We start from the raw sequence: 17123 nt of genomic DNA on the forward strand, positions 1-17123 counted from the left end.
CTTTTGTACCTTTTTTTCTGAGAGTGTATTAAATTAGATAAGAATACAAATACATTTTCATTGTACCAACAGAGGGTGCTTACTGCTAATCATCTTCTGAAAATCCACCTCTTTTTGGACTGCATTGAACAAACACTCTCTGACGTCAACAAGATGGAGTGATGGCCAAACAGGGATGGTTTTGGAGGGTGGGGTGTTTGTCAGATGAAACAAACTGAAATAAACCCCTGCATTCATTATTAATGTTAATTGACTCTAGGATCAGATCTAAGATGGAGATTGTAATTTGATAGCCACTTAGAGGGTATGGATATCCTGCTCTACAAAAGCATTCAAGACCATGTGGCTGAATCAAATTATGCCGTCTCATAGTAACATTACAAGTGGCTAAGATAGTTTTATGCCTTCGAAGGGCCATGATTTAGATTTTAGAAACTGTTATGGATGCACAACCTCTATGCAACCAAGGGTTGAAATCTACATTACTCAAAACTGTTAATTAGTCCTATATATTCTACCTGCGAGGGGAAAAAAAGTTATTTTGTGCTCCATGAAGCAAATATCACCATACGGCTTTATAATGACATGAGGATGAGTAAATAATGACAGAATTTAACACCACATGCTCAGAGAACAAACATAACAGCGTTTGCACAAAGATGCAATGATTCAGAAACTTTCCATGATTCACTCACATGGGCGACATGAACATGTCCACATCTTTCTTTCTTTTTTCTTTTCGTGAGCACAGATAATAAGACAAAATTGTCTAGATGTTTTTAGTAATACGTTAATTTCTTAAATGTATTATTGTGTGATTATGTGGTGCACAATTGAAAAAAAGAACAGATGGCCATAATAAAGTGCTAGAATGAGAGGAAAATGCAAGACAAAAAGAAAGTGTGCCTGTAGGGTTATGTTCTGTGTCATTAACAGTGTAGCTCTCAGCTCTCTTCTCAAACATTCATGAAGATTCTGTCCAACAGGATCATGAGATGTTGTTTGTCTTCAACTGTTCTGTCGTCCTCCCCCACAAAATTTGAAACGTTACCTCTTGCTTTCTCTCTTTAAATGTTCAGTTTCAGTTTTAATGTGCTTTATTGGCATGACATAATTGCACATTTGTTCTGCCAAAGTTTTTGCAGCTTACAAAGTGACAGAAAACAACAAGAAGAATGGTGCAAATTGCAAAACAATGTAAGTTGGGAAAACTAGCAAAAGACAAAATGTACTTGTTAATTTTTTTTAAAAAAGAGAGAGAGATAGCATAAATGAATAACATTAGACAAAAGGTTGAGCAATAAAGGCAAAGCAAATGCAGTAATAAGAAAGAAAAATAAATGAATAAGGATGAACAATAGCCAAATAATGAGCAAAAGAAACTGTCTCACATTGCTTCTTTGCCTTCTTGTTTTTTGCTTATTATTTTCTTGATGTTCCAGATCCATGTAGGAAATACACACCACATGCAATGAGTTTACATACCTTATTCTAAGGCATTAACAATATAAAGTTTAGCTCTCAATACTTGTATCCGCTTTCCAGTCCCTCAAAGTCACTTGACCAAGCCACTAGTGATCTATTAGCGAGCGTTGTCATTCATCTGCTGGAGAGAGACTGGAGGAGAGAGCTGTGACGGCTCTCTGTGTCTAATAACCATATAAGACTGATCTACACAACTACTCTTTCACTCGGATTGCTTGCACATCATTTTGTAGGATTCCCCAGTGTCTTGTGTCTTCTTACACTGCTGTGGTGCAGTGTACTTTAAAGATAGATACTAAATAAAGTATATAGGCTCAGATGGGGGAAGTTGCTCAACTTAAAATGCATATTGCAGGTTAAAATTTTTTTTTTCAAATGAATATGTAACCTTGTATGAAAATACCACATGAACCGTTAATGCAGGATTTGAAAATGTTTTACAACACGCGAGGGCACAAATTTAGATAAAAAAGTGAGGCTTTCCTTGACAGAGTTCTCAAAAACCGCTTTATCACACATCGCGTCATATTACGTCACATAAGGGAGTCGTGTGCCGCACTCTGCTTTGAGCACGCGCGAGTCAGTGTGTTTTTGGTAGTTATTTTTATTTCAATTGATCATTGTTATGGTAAATTATTGTGTTTGTGGAGGTTGCACAGACTCCAGCCTGTCAGGACATCGAGTCCACAGGTTTCCTAACAAGAAATAGGACGGTATCTTCCGGGCCTCGGTGCGTTAGTGCAGCTGAAGAGACTGGACTTCACGAATGCATCTGCTTCAAACACCGCGGTGGTGTGTAACTTAACAGATGTGATGGAGGCCAAGTGGAAAAGCATGGTCAGCAGTGAATGTGATCTAAACTTGTGTTTGCTTCTCCCAGCATATGCCGTCTGAGAGAGGAATACTGCAGGAGAACACAGCACTGTCATGTCCACTACACCTGCTCCTCTTTCCAGATCCCTCCAGTCATGTCCACTACACCTGCTCCTCTTTCCAGATCCCTCCAGTCATGTCCACTACACCTGCTCCTCTCGCCAGATCCCTCCAGTCATGTCCACTACACCTGCTCCTCTCTCCAGATCCCTCCAGTCATGTCCACTACACCTGCTCCTCTCTCCAGATCCCTCCAGAGGATCAACATGATCAGGCTGTTGGTGTATATCTAGCACAGCCTTCACCATTTAACACACTTTAACAACACATTAGTGTGATACCCAGACTGAAAGATTGAAAGATGTTTTTAAATGGGTCAGATGGTATTTCTTTTGGTAGTATATGTTTGGTACATCTACTTATATATATATATATATATATATATATATATATATATATATATATATTAACAGTTGAAATGTTGTGTTTTGAGTTGTATTAACAGTGCTATGAAATAATATTTATGATTTAGTGCTGTATAAATAATTTTTTATTGATTGTCAACAAAATGGGGCCATTCAAAACCTTTATAAAGTCCTCCTTCCTCTGTAAACTATCTTCTAATGGCTGACACAACACATGCACCATAGGCCCAGCGGACAACTTGTCTGTATGCTGTCATTATTGATTGTGTTATACCAATGGCATCAAAAAGTGTTACTTATAGGTGGCCTAAATAGAGTTAACTTGTAATTGAGAATCAAAAATATTCAGACTGTTTTAATATTAAAATCTTTAACAATGTATTTATACATGTATACAAGTATTTAGCTTAGAGTAATAAATGATTTCTGCCCTAAAACGTGTGTCTGCTGGCCTGGAGAGGTCTCTGCTTTCCTCGCATTTCCCACACAAGCACCTGTGAATCAAAAACGTGTTTATCTCTCTCTCCTGCGGTGATAAGAAACCACTATCACGTAACGTTAGTGTCGGATATTAACGAGTGTGACACGCCTGATCAACGCTTATTTCTATTACTGGTAGTATCAATACTAGCATTGCTATTGCCTGATTACATTAGCTAACGTGTGTATATCTGTAAGCTAACACTGATCTCTCACCAAACACCTGCCCTGTTCTCATCACATCAACTCAATTTATCTTCTCTGACCGCTGTTCTGTCTAATCCTGGCCTGTCCTGCTCTCTTGGCTGCATAGCAGGCTCGTCATTTTATCTGTGGTCCGTCATACGAGTGTAAATACACATTTAACATTTCCTCAGCGTCCGAACTGTCATTGCGATCCATTGTTTTCCTGTGGTTTAAATGGACCGCTCTCCCTTTTGATGCGTCACTTCCGGTTTTGGTTTTGATGCAGAAGTAAAATTCTCTCACAAAAACGACTCCAGAAGCCTTAATAGCGTATTTTAAATTATATTTTAAAAATCTAGTTCCTACAGTATTTTTCTATACATCGACACACTGGAGTCTCTAACCTGCAATATGCCCTTTAAGAACTACTTACCACAAGAAGTCCACCATCCACTGTTAAGAAATGTATAAATATGTATTGTTTTTTATTTAATGTCAATAAAATATTCTACAATATATCAACTATTCTATTTCAAAATGTATTTTGATCATTTATTTGAATAATTGAATAACCAATGACAGACCAATCAGAATCACAGCAAAAGAGATTCACCTGAGAGGTAGATTTATTCTTTATATTCTAAATGTATATTTCAAAAGTATTCTTTATATTTATATTGTTATGAAGTACACTTATTTAAGACTATTATTCAGACATATTTAATTGCCCATATTTTATTTAAATATCTGTCATAATAGCAACATGAGTGCAAATTGAATTATCTCACTCAATTAGCCAGCAAGTTTTAATGAAAATCGAAGATGTCTGAAATGTACAATAATACCAACATGACATTCTGCGCCTCCTGTGCCAATTCCAGGGGTACCATCTTACCCCAAGGTTGTAATTTGATCTTTTAACTTAATTCTTATTCCTTAATTAAAATAATAATAATAAAAAAGTCCACAAATCCCCAATTAATAAATTAACAACAACAAAATATTATTAATAATAATATAATGTGATAGATTAATATTTTACAGTTTTTTTCTGACTAATTTAATTTTATGATCTTTCTGTTTTGAAAGCGCCCAGTCTGCTGTCTAGATATCATACTGAATCCTCTGGATTTTTTTGTCCAAATCTTTGTTTCTCTCTCTCTCACTCTATTCTCTTTCCTAATATCTCTCGCTTTATCTGTATTATGTGTATGACTCCATCCTCCAGCTTGTAGATAATCACATCAGCAGCAGTGGATTCATAATTGTATATTTACTGTCTGCAATACGCCACACTGGTGCCAGAAGGACATGAACCAGACAGACAGTAACTTTGGGTTCTATAAATGGAAATCTGCCAGAAGGTATGAAATATTATAAGTATGGCTCTTGCTATTCAGTCATCAAGTGATAAAGTTGATGGACTCATTTTTATTTATGGAGCATCTTTTTAAATCTAACAATTCACATTTAAACGGAGGCCAGCGCAAGCTTATAAAGAGGATAAGACAAGGCTGAACACAATCACAGAAAACAAAGGAAAAGGTTATTTCACCCACTAAGAGTACAAACCATCCCATACTGTAATAAATCAGCACTCTCCTCTAAAAGTGTACTAAAGTTTCTCCCTGCAGAGAGCTCAAACTATTTTTTTCTCCCAGGTTTACAACCTGGCTTCTCTCCAATTGCTCCCTTGTCCTCTATAGGCTGGCTTCGCTATCATGAAAGTGTGATTCACGATTCATGATAAGGCAAACTGATTTACTTACAATGACAGTCATTGTGTCCTTGAGCACCGTCCTGCTGAGAACATCAGCATAAATGGTCACCACTTTATACTGAGTTTTAGATACTTGTCTAGAGAACAATGGTGTATATATAGTGCCAAGTTTACAATAAAGCTGCAGGTGCCAGATCTTTACCATATGGGGGTAGTATTTTGGTGAAATAAAGAGCATAGTGTTGCCCAGACTAACACACAATCACACCACACTAAAATAATTTAATACAACACCAACATCTGAACTAAACAACATAAAACACTCCAATAACTGATGGCAAAAATAAAAATTTGACAAAAAAAACTTTGTGCAAGAAATTCAGATAATGCCCCATTTCCCTATTAATTATTAGAAGTGTCATGTGTCCTGTCCTGTTGCTGTCTCTCTGTTGCACTGTGGAGGTTCTGTCACTAAATCAAATTCCTCGTATGTGTAAACATACTTGGCCAATAAAGCTCATTCTGATTCTGATTCTGATTCTGATTATAAACATAGGACTGTTAAAAATAATTTATGGGTTTAGTTCAGTGCATTTTAAAAAAATGAATGCTGCTTCTACTTTTTCACTTCCTTGCATTTTCCAGTGGTAGAGCTGCAAAGGTTGATACCTCTTCATATAAAAAGTAAATCTCTGATTATATGCTGATACAATTTGTTTCTGGCTTAATTTATCAAAGATATTGATAATAGCAATATAGGGTTGATGGTATTTAGTAAAAACATGCCATTAATCAAATATATGTAAAATGCACTCCTTGTTGATTCTACATTAATTTGGGGGTCCAATTTATAAATATGTTTACAATTATAAATTTTGTGTGTGATTGTGATTAATCACAGAAACCTGTGCAATTAATTAGTTAAAATGTTTTATTTGATTCACAGCCATAATAAAAACAATATTTTACAATAAAAACATACATATTTGCTAAATATAAAATATATTATATACACTCACTGGCCACTTTATTAGGTACACCTTGCTAGTACCGGGTTGGACCCCCTTTTGCCTTCAGAACTGCCTTAATTCTTCGTGGCATAGATTCAACAAGGTGTTGGAAACATTCTTTAGAGATTTTGGTACATATTGGCATGATAACATCACGCCGTTGCTGCAGATTTGTCGGCTGCAGATCCATGATGCGAATCTCCCATTCCACCACATCTCAAAGGTGCTCTATTGGATTGAGATCTGGTGACTGTGGGGGCCATTTGAGTAAAGTGAACTCATTGTCATGTTCAAGAAACCAGTCTGAGATGATTTGAGCTTTGTGACATGGTGCATTATCCTGCTGGAAGTAGCCATCAGAAGATGGGTACACTGTAGTCATAAAGGGATGGACATGGTCAGCAACAATACTCAGGTAGGCTGTGGTGTTTAAACTATGCTCAATTGGTACTAAGGGGACCAAAGTGTGCCAAGAAAATACCCCCCATACCATTACACCACCACCACCAGCCTGAACCGTTGAGACAAGGCAGGAGGGATCCATGCTCTCATGTTCTTTACACCAAATTCTGACCCTACCATCTGAATGTCGCAGCAGAAATTGAGACTCATCAGACCAGGCAACGTTTTTCAGTCTTCTATTGTTCAATTTTGGTGAGCCTGTGTGAATTGTAGCCTCCGTTTCCTGTTCTTAGCTGACAGGAGTGGCACCCGGTGTGGTCTTCTGCTGCTGTAGCCCATCTGCTTCAGGGTTCGACGTGTTGTGCGTTCAGAGATGGTATTCTGCATACCTTGGTTGTAACGAGTGTTTATTTGAGTTACTGTTGCCATTGTATCATCTCTAACCAGTCTGCCCATTCTCCTCTGACCTCTGACATCAACAAGGCATTTTCATCCACACAACTGCTGCTCATTGAATATTTTCTCTTTTTCAGACCATTCTCTGTTTATATAAGGGGCAGTCGTGGCCTAGTGGATAGAGAGTTGGACTTGTAACCAGAAGGTCGTGGGTTCCAGTTCGAGTCTCATGTCCGGCAGGGATTGTAGGTGGGGGAGTGAATAACCAACACTCTCTCCACCCTCAATACCACTGAGGTGAGACCCTTGAGCAAGGCACGAACCCCCAACTGCTCCCTGGGCGCCGCAGCAATGGCTGACCACTGCTCTGGGTGAATGTTCACTACTGTGTGTACACTTGGATGGGATAAATGCAGAGCACTTGTATGGGATGAATGCAGAGCACAAATTCTGAGTATGGGTCACCATACTTGGCCACACACCACTTCCCTAAACCCTAGAGATGGTTGTGTGTGAAAAGATCAGTAGTTTTTTAAAAGTCACGTTCAAAGTCCCCTTTCTTCCCTATTCTGATGCTCGGTTTGAACTTCAGCAAGTCGTCTTCACCACATCTAGATATCTAAATGCATTAAGTTGCTGCCATGTGATTGGCTGATTAGCAATTTGTGTTACCAAGCAATTGAACAAGTGTACCTAATAAAGTGGCTGGTGAGTGTATATCTATCTATATATATATATATATATATATATATATATATATATATATATATATTAGTGCTGTCAATCGATTAAAAGATTAAATAATGTTAATCACAGTCCTGGACTGTGATTAATCACGATTAATCGCTAATTTAAAATACTAGGATATACCTGTAAATGTGTTGAAATAAATGGAATACATAGGAATGCATGACAAACTAGTTTAAGGAAACAGAACCTTTCACACCTCCGCTAGGTATGAGACATAATCCTTATTATTCTTTTGTTTCAATTCAGCCATTATGAGCCTTTATACTGGCAATAAAATGTCTACCAAGCCACATCGCTTCAATCCCAATACACATTTGCCCAACTATTATCAAAAGTATTTCTAAGTACAACAAAATTTTTCTTGTGACCTTACATGAAGTATTATGATAAAATGCATTATGAAGAAGAATTGGACCTGTTCTGCAGGTGTATTAGAGCTAACATTAGCATCATGCTACATAAGACAATTTAAGAGATTAATATTACACTTTTACTCAGAACTCACTTTAAACCACCATCGAGTGTTTGTAATAACTTACTTTTGCGATCACATGTGTACACATACACATACACTTTGGGCGGCCTTATAAAAGTAGCCCAAAAAACGCAACCCACGGCTCTGTAATTTTTCCTGTGACTGTATTTTCAAAATAGCCCAATTGTGCGGGAAAACCGCGACCCTGGCAACACTGGTTCACTGTACCTTTATCAAATATGAGTATACATATCTCTCGCCCACTGTCGCTCTCTCTCTCCGCATTTGCTTCAATTTTGTCGAGCCCAGCGCCTCATAATCACACAATCCCTGCGTCCCAGTACTATTCACCCTATCTGCCCTAAATAGCATTGAAAATTACTAAGATCACATGGAATTTAGGATGGATAGTGTGCACATTGGGACGCAGGCAATGATTACCTTACGCGCTGCGATGACAGCAAGAATTTGGGGTCAAACCTTATCAAATGATTAATTTACATTAAAAAAATATTAACGCGTTATAATTTTTAGATTAATCACATGCGTTAACGCCTTAACTTTGACAGCCCTAATATATATATTTGGTATATTTAAATGTATAAGAATTATATATTTTTATATGAATGTGTTCATTTACACAACAGTTTACAGTAAAATTACTTTTTACTTTTTATTTTTATTTTAAATTAATTTTTAAAAGTTAAGTTTTTTTCTGACCATGTTTTTTTCTCTTTTTTTTGGTCAATTCCTGGTATTTTTGGATATAAGTCCTCGTGCTGTTCTATAAGCAATAAGTAAGGAGAATTTCATTACCAGACAGATCTGCATGATAACTTTATATTCATTCTCTTTACATTGTTTTCAGTGTGGTGTATCAGCAATATGATGATTATAATGTAATGAGCCAGAACCTCACTTTTGCTTGTTTAGAAAGAAATAATGAGTCACAACAGTGATTAACTGTGACAGGGACAGATTGTGAAGGATGACTTTATCTATTTACCTATTGTGCATATTCATGTGAAAAAGTATTAGTTTGTGGATTGTTGTTATAAAGCTCTTCTACTGTATGTTTTTTACCGCCATACATTTCAAAGCTGAAAACAGACACTATAGGCAGATTATTGGGTTATTAACATTCTATTAATATTCTACAAGTAATATTTTAAATCAATACATTTGTTCTGTCCTTAAAATGTTAAATGAATACTCTTCTGTTAACTGGTGACATACACAGCTGTTTGTTCCACCCACCTTAGAGGTTCTGTGACACTTTAGAGACAAACTAGAGTGCATTTGCATGTTGTATATATATATATATATATATATATATATATATATAAGCAGAAAATTTGTCACTCATCGTACCCTGCTCTAGGGGACAGTCTTTGAGACACAGAAAGAAGAAAGTAACAGAGAGCTGATGGCAGACTGAGCAATATAATAGATGGATTTGTGAAAAGGCTTGGGAGGGGAGCTCATGATGAGAGTAAGAAAGCAGAATAGATAGACAGCCGAGCTGTCAGACGTATAGACACTGAGGAGAGGATTTAATGAGTATGTGCATGTAGGGGGAGGGATGAGAGGAAGATGGAGATTTGATGAGCAGTAGTGGTCCCGTTGCCACAGTCTTCACAAGCCTCCCTCACCCCCAAACCTCTCTTTTTCTCTTTCTCTCGCAGTCTTTCTGTGTGTCACCCAGGAGAGGAATGCACATCTGTTTAACATGCAGCAGATATAAACAACCACACACACTGACATTCAGAAAGAGACTCTATAGGGTGAGCAGCAGAAAAAGATCTACAAAGTATTGGATGCATTTCTGTTTTATAGCAGGGGTTTGTATTGATAAAATGTTTATATTTACAGTAAAGAAATCCTAGGCTATAAAAAATCTGCTGTGTTTGCTAAGAATTCACTATGAAAATATAGTGACAATGATTCGCATTATATGGGATTTCCATTTTGTTTGTTTTAACATATAAACTTGTGTTTAGGTAGTGTAATGTACTATACCAATCTACTTGAACTTCCAAAACTTGCGTGTCCTAAAATGTGCCAATACAGGTGGTAAAATAAGCCATCGAGGGTCATACACACAAAGACAAGGTAGTGTCAGGGTAACATACATGACACTAAAATCACACAAAAAATATTAGCTAAATAGCAAAAAATGTAAGACAAAATACCAAAAAAGGAACAAAATACTTAAAATACCTCATGCAGGGGTTTCTGGGAAAGTCATCTTAATGTTTTTCGCTGTAAATTACAAACGGCTCATATTTTTACTATAAGAAAAATGACAAAACATAATTTTAATGATAATTTACTGTAAAAATAGCTGTATTTTCATTATAGAGATTAAAAATGGAAATTATATGGAAATTCATACATATAAAATTGCAAATGCAATGTTAATTTTATAATTTTGGTATCAGGCAGTTGTTTATTGGTAGAAAATATGTAATTGTAAATATTTAAATATGAAAATTGTAACAATATTGTGCACACGTTTGAATGTCTCTCAGCATACACTGAATAAAGTGCTTCAGTAACACCAGGTAATGGATTTGATGACAAAGAGAACATTGGCATAAGAGTTTGGTCTGTTGTTGCTGTTGTCAGTCTTGTTTAAGCAGATAAAGTTCAGCAAGTATGTCTCATGCAGTGACCCACTGATGTTTTACCAGCTCGCTTTTCTTTTTGGATGTGTGTGTGTGTGTGTAAGCACACGTATGTCTATGCTTATTTATTTCTCATTGACAAATAAGCATGTTTGGTGTTATTAAGAGTGTATGCTTTGCAAATGATCAATATACCTCTGACCTACTTATGAGAAATACCCATCAATTACTAAAAATAAACAGATTGTCATGTTGTCAACCAGTGTCACTTTGGCCTCCTCATGGTGGCAAGATCTCAAGAACAGTGTGACACCAATAAGCAAAGAAATACAGAGAAGAGGAAAGCAAAAGAAAGAAGAGGCCAGGCATAGTAAATATTTATGAAGGGGGTGCTGATGCTCTCTGGCTGGGTGATGCAGCGTGTTGAAGTACATTAAAAAACACAGTAAATAGTCCGCATGAATCTTTTATATGCTTGGAGGTCAACAACAATAAAAGACAACAAAGGATTGCACCAAGCACACACAGCAAGCCTGAAATCAATCAGCTGTCAGCCCCCCTCACTCTCTCTGCAGACCAACAGGATGTACCAAACTAACTGAAACCCAGTTGTAGCTATTGTCTGGAATGTCTGAAAACATCGATCTAATGTGCAGAGCCATAAATGTATTCTGAAAGAAAACAAAATTATGTGTAAGAGCTGGATTTGGCAGAATTGTGTGGATTATTAAAATATATGTGCATTAAATAAAATGTGTAAACGTGTTTACTAATACGATTAAATCAAATTTTGAGGACATCTATATGATTGTATGCTCCTAAAAATAGACTTAATTAAATTATATAGCAAGTATATATAATTAACATTAACATTCTTTCTCTTCAGGAAAAAAATAATAATTTGTATTATATTTTTAAATCAAAATAAGCTCCTGGATTTGTTTTGCCTAATAGATAGTTTTTTTTTTCTTTACTTTCTTTTAAAAATTTGATTGATAGTCCTAATATTACATTTGAATAGCAATATTTAAATTGTAATGGATTGTCCATATAAAAATGAAAATTCTGTCATTATTAACCCTCATGTCGCTCAAAAGCTGTATGACTTTTTTGGTTTCTGTGGAACATAAAAGAGGAATGTGAGAAATTTTGAGAAACATCTGTGTGTGTTTTTTTGTTTATTTTTGAAAGCCAATGGTAACCAAAACTCTTTGGTTACCATTTACCATTGTCCTTCAAAATATAGGAAGAAAATTATACAGGTTTGAAATGATGTGTGGGTGAGTAAACAATAACACAATTTTCTTTTTGGATCTACTATTCCTTTGAGAGAACTACAGTTTTAAAATCTACAGTCTTATTATATTTTCTTCTAGATCAGGGGTTGACTACGTCGATCCTGGAGTGCCGCTGTCCTGTAGAGTTTAGCTCCAACCCTAATCAAACACACCTGAACAAGCTAATCAAGGTCTTTAGAATGACTAGTGCTACAGACAGGTGAGGTTTTTTTCAGGGTTGGAGCTAAACTCTCCAAGACAGCGGCACTCCAGGACTGACGTTGCCCACCCCTGTTCTAGATGCTTTTGAATGTCATTGGATTTATTGCATTCAATCATTTCTATCCACAACTCTCTCATTTTCTAAGATGAGTGTTTTCCATTAAGGTGATAATCACGAAAGGACACTGGAGCATCAAAAGGGGCATCATCACTGTTTGAGAGAAAATGAGAAGCTGCAGTGGACTATAAATATCCAGGGTCTACCTTATCTCTGTCATTCAGTTTTCTCTGTTGAATCACTGAAACTACAAATACCTCGGGAACAATGCCCTCTTTTCCTCTCGGTGGCTCAGGCCAGCACACACACACACACAGAGTGAGATAACATCAGCCGTCTTTGTGTTGAGCAGTTCCAGACTGCCTTTTTCCTCTCACACTAGTAATTCTTGTGCAGCTGTGGATGAGCAAAGAAACTGCAGTCCCTGAGGATTACTCTGACTGTAGTGACTCAAGAACTGAATGGACCATTTTTCCAGACCCAAGACTGCCCATTCTTCAGGATTCAGGAGAAATAGACGTTATGTCAAATTTCAGAATATGCATTCTTATTTGCAGCTGTGGTTAGAGTCTGACAGGTAAAGAAGCCATGGAGTAGAAAACAATCTTTGTCAATATAGTTCATTAAACAGTGAGTAATTAAGTAAATAAGTATTTATATTATTATAAAAGTTAAATATTATTCTATATCAATAAAATGACAAAGTAGAACAATAGCTGAGGGCATTTATTTGTAGTAGCTAGGATGACATGTCATGTCTAACTAAAACAACTGAACACAGATATAAAAAGACTAAAAAGACTCCCACACTTCCCCGAGAGAGCTGTCAAGATAAAAGATTAGGCTTTTAAAGTTGTTCTAAAGGCGTTTGTTTCTCAGCTTTAGCATATTTTAAAAGGAGGTAGTTAATTCAACATCACAGCACTGTGTGCTGGAACAGTGTGTGGGTGCATAATCACAAGCATTTTGTGACGGTTGGCGCAGCTTGACATGTTTTTGCTGGGGAACTCATGAGGGTCATGGGGCTGGTCATTAGGATTGCTTCCAGATGGATCGTGGGTAGTGATGCAGTACAGTGGCAGTGTACATGATCATTGTCATGCTCCTTCACTCTGCAAAGTGACTCATTGTGTTAGTCTGTGCACCACATGCACATGTTCTAGAAAAGAGACATCAGTGTCTCTAATAATGGGCCTCTTGGGTCAGACTATTCACAGAGGCAGCAGTTTAAAAAAACAACAAAACAAAACAAATGCTGATTTGAAGCATGGAAACTTACATTCACTTGTAGATGTTAAATGTGCTAATCAAAAGCAATTTTAAGTGTTTTTGCTCTGTCAACAGCATTTAGGGAACTATGTTGATTATTAAATGCCATTAATTTGTTGAATATTGCCATAGTATATACATATTTTAGCCTACTTTATTAGCTTAATTAAAACCAAGAGCTTTAACCAGGCAGAACACACACAGATACACATAGCTTTGAATATGTGGCTATACCTAATTTGCCAAATTAATTAGTAATGTAAAAAGTTGCTGCAGTTGATTAAAGTTGAAGTTGATTGATACTTACACATTATGCCCCTCTTCCTTCTCTTTCTATTTTATGCTCTTATTTTTTTTCCTCTCTTAAATAAGTTCTAAGTTTCTAAGGCCTCTAAATTATCAATAGGATCAAAACCTTCCTGAAAAATCTGCTACGCACAATCCACTACATGCTTTCTGTCCTTTAATTGATAGTTCATACTTTTAGGTTGTCCATATGCTTACATGTGTCTGTTTGCTGTAAAATCCTTAATGATTTTTAAAAAGTACATATAAGAATAACTTTTATATTGTTAGTAATATTTAAGCATACACATTTACTGGATTGAAGCAAATGATTGATTACCCATACATGTTTTTTTTTTTTCAAATAGACTACACAGTAAAATGTATCATATACATAAGGCTTCTAAGGGAATGTTTATTTGCGCATCTCTATTCACCTATGCATTATATGTTTAGCCCCCAGTTAAAACTGCAGAGCTTTAATAATAAAGCCATAGATTTTTCATGGGTATCATCTTACTAGACATATTATTGGGAGATACACAGTATAAACTGATACTTATAGGCCTATGCATTTTAGTTAAATAAGTAATCAGAGATTCATTTTACCAAATTGCATATTTTAATTTGAATTTTTTGCTCAGTTTGGGTCTCTGAGAAAGATTCTTGAGACTATTATTCATATATCAGGTTTTAAAGGAGCACAACCTCTTATTTTTCACTCTGGTTTAGTATACATGACTGTAAAGTCTGTAGATTTGCTCATATTTTCTGTAACGTGTACATATCGGTTTTCCTGTTTGGTTTGGCAAAACTCTAACAATTCACACACCCCAGTTCCCTCAGTTTCTCCTCAATCCTGTAAACAAACTGCATGATTGAGCTCTATAAATTGCTCTCCAGGAAGTCAATCTCAGTAAACTGACCAATAATGTCGGGATGTCTCGCCCTCCGCTTCCTCATTGGACGACGTGTCTCGAGTATGATTGGTCAGTCCAGCGCCGTCAGGAGCGTTGTGATATCGCGATATTTGTGGCATATGTTCTCTCGCTGCATCGTTGTAGCGGGCTGAGTGTGGGTGCTTGACTGCCGGTGGAGCCACCGTCTCTCTCTCTCTCTCTCTTTCAAGTCCAAGCTGAAATATCAAGGCTGTTTACGTTGCCTTTTAACTTTTAAAGGGCCTGAGGAACAGCGTGCGTGAATGTCGCAAAGGTGAGTAAATACTGCTTCTTTGTAGCGAGTATGAGTGTTTTTGCTCATTTAGTTGCAGTGCTAACATGTCGACAGTGCAGTGCCTTTGAGTTGAGCATCAGGACTGCTAGCAGCTAGTCTCACACATTTTAGTTCGTTTAGCTCTTAATTGCTTAAATCAATGAACCTCTTCTTTCTGTTCACGCTCTGCCAGTGTTTGTGTTGCGTGGACGTGGCGTGTGCTGCACTGTTAGTGATCGGACTCTCGCTGAGGATGCATCTATGCAGGATTGCCTCCTTTGGGCACATATAGTTTTGTTTACAAGATACTATAGATATATCGGTAGGTAGTTTTTTGTTTGACTGTCTGTTTTTCTTTGAGATGACCGCAGTAATGGACTGTTCAGATATGTTATTGTCGCTTTTAAAAGCTGAAGTGGTCCTTGGCATAGTGCAGGTATTACATGTTGAATGAGCTCATACCTGAATATAAAATTGACCTTAAGAGTTGAGGTGGCACAGTGCTAATGCTTCCTAAAGGGGTACTTTGTCTTATTTTGGTAATTTAAAAAAAAAGCAAGAAATATAATTATAGAAATTATAAAATATAAATTATATGAGAAGACACGCATCGGTCATGAAGGGACATCCCATGATACATGACATTATAAAGTGGACAGAGTGACTTGTTAAATAACATACTTACTTTATATATTACACAGCTGTATACAATACTTGGTTATGATTCTGGTCAATTGTGGTCAGATATTTGGTCAGATCGTGGTCAGATATTTCCCAATATTTGCTGTCATTCCCTGTATATTAAATTGCTCATCCGGGAAACTGCAACTGCTCAGTGTAGGTGATATTTTATTCTTATTTCTATAATATTATAGTATTTATTAATATTTTGAATTAGCCTTTATTTGTATTATTTCAGTTTTCATTTTATTTTTAGCATTAGTATTTTTGTGCTCGTTGAAACTAAATAAATAAATAAATTCTGTTTAGCTTTTTTTTTTTTTTTTTTTTTTTTCTCCAGTTTTAGTTATTTCAGTACTTTAACTTACACTTATTTATCAGTTTCCAGGGTAAAATATTTTGTTTACATTTTTCATCTATATATTTTTATTTTTTATATATCTATTATTTATTTTATTTTAGCTTTATTTCAGTGACCAAAATTATTTGTTGTAGTTTTAGATGCAACACATTGCGTTTCACAGACTGTTGGTGGTGTATTGATACACCCCCCCAATTTTGGAAAGTCTAGGAAATGTAATAGTGGATTTTCTTAATAATAATAATAATAATGATATTTGCTATCTCCATTGTACATCTTATGAAATTTAGCCTGCTATTATTGACTTCCATGCTTCAATGTGGAAATGTGAAAAGGGTCCATAAATTGCAAAGCCACTTAGTTGAAATAAGTCTGATGTTGTAGTGAAAGAAATGTTATGAATATTTGTTTTTTCAACCTTTCGGATTGTCACAAAAATACCAACTAGCTCCCAATTTTAAGTATGCATGCTCATTTGCGCTCAGCAGACACCTGGACCAGTAACAAATTGGCTGCGGTATGGGCTTTACATTAGCTAAGTGCTATCTGAAATGGCTACATGAGTCGGTTATAGTTTCAGGGATCAGGTGTTCAAAGGATAGAGTGGAGTCATCATATTTGAGGTGTGTGGAATTGCCAAACTGTCCATCTGATAACCTCACTTGCAGAAAAGAGTCCAGTCCAGTATAAGGTGAGATTTGTAGAACTATTTTTTGAAGTTGTAGGTTGTGCCAGCTCTGCTGTCTCCAGAAAGAAACAAATAGCTATTTTGTGCTGCTCTTCTTCAAGATCTTCATCTCCTCTCTGCAGTCACCGCTCGAGTGCCGAAGGGTGAATGGGGAACAAGAGTAGGTAAAGTCTTCAGTTAAAAACAGATGAAACTAAAATTGTGATCGCTGTTTAAAATGACAACATTTTGATTAAATATC

General features: G+C 36.3%; 1 protein-coding gene across 1 annotated transcript in view; it reads left to right on the forward strand.

The window, feature by feature from the left end:
• Window positions 1-15005: 15005 nt before the first annotated feature.
• The window catches only part of LOC306883382 (D-glucuronyl C5-epimerase B-like), a 70898-nt gene continuing 68780 nt past the window's right edge, over window positions 15006-17123 (forward strand). Inside the window, exon 1 of the mRNA XM_079438587.1 lies at window positions 15006-15152. The gene's annotated coding sequence lies outside the window, so the exon portion shown is untranslated. The remainder of the gene's footprint in view (window positions 15153-17123) is intronic.

Source organism: Barbus barbus, assembly GCF_936440315.1.
Source record: "Barbus barbus genome assembly, chromosome: 2".
NCBI classification, from domain to species: Eukaryota; Metazoa; Chordata; class Actinopteri; order Cypriniformes; family Cyprinidae; genus Barbus; species Barbus barbus.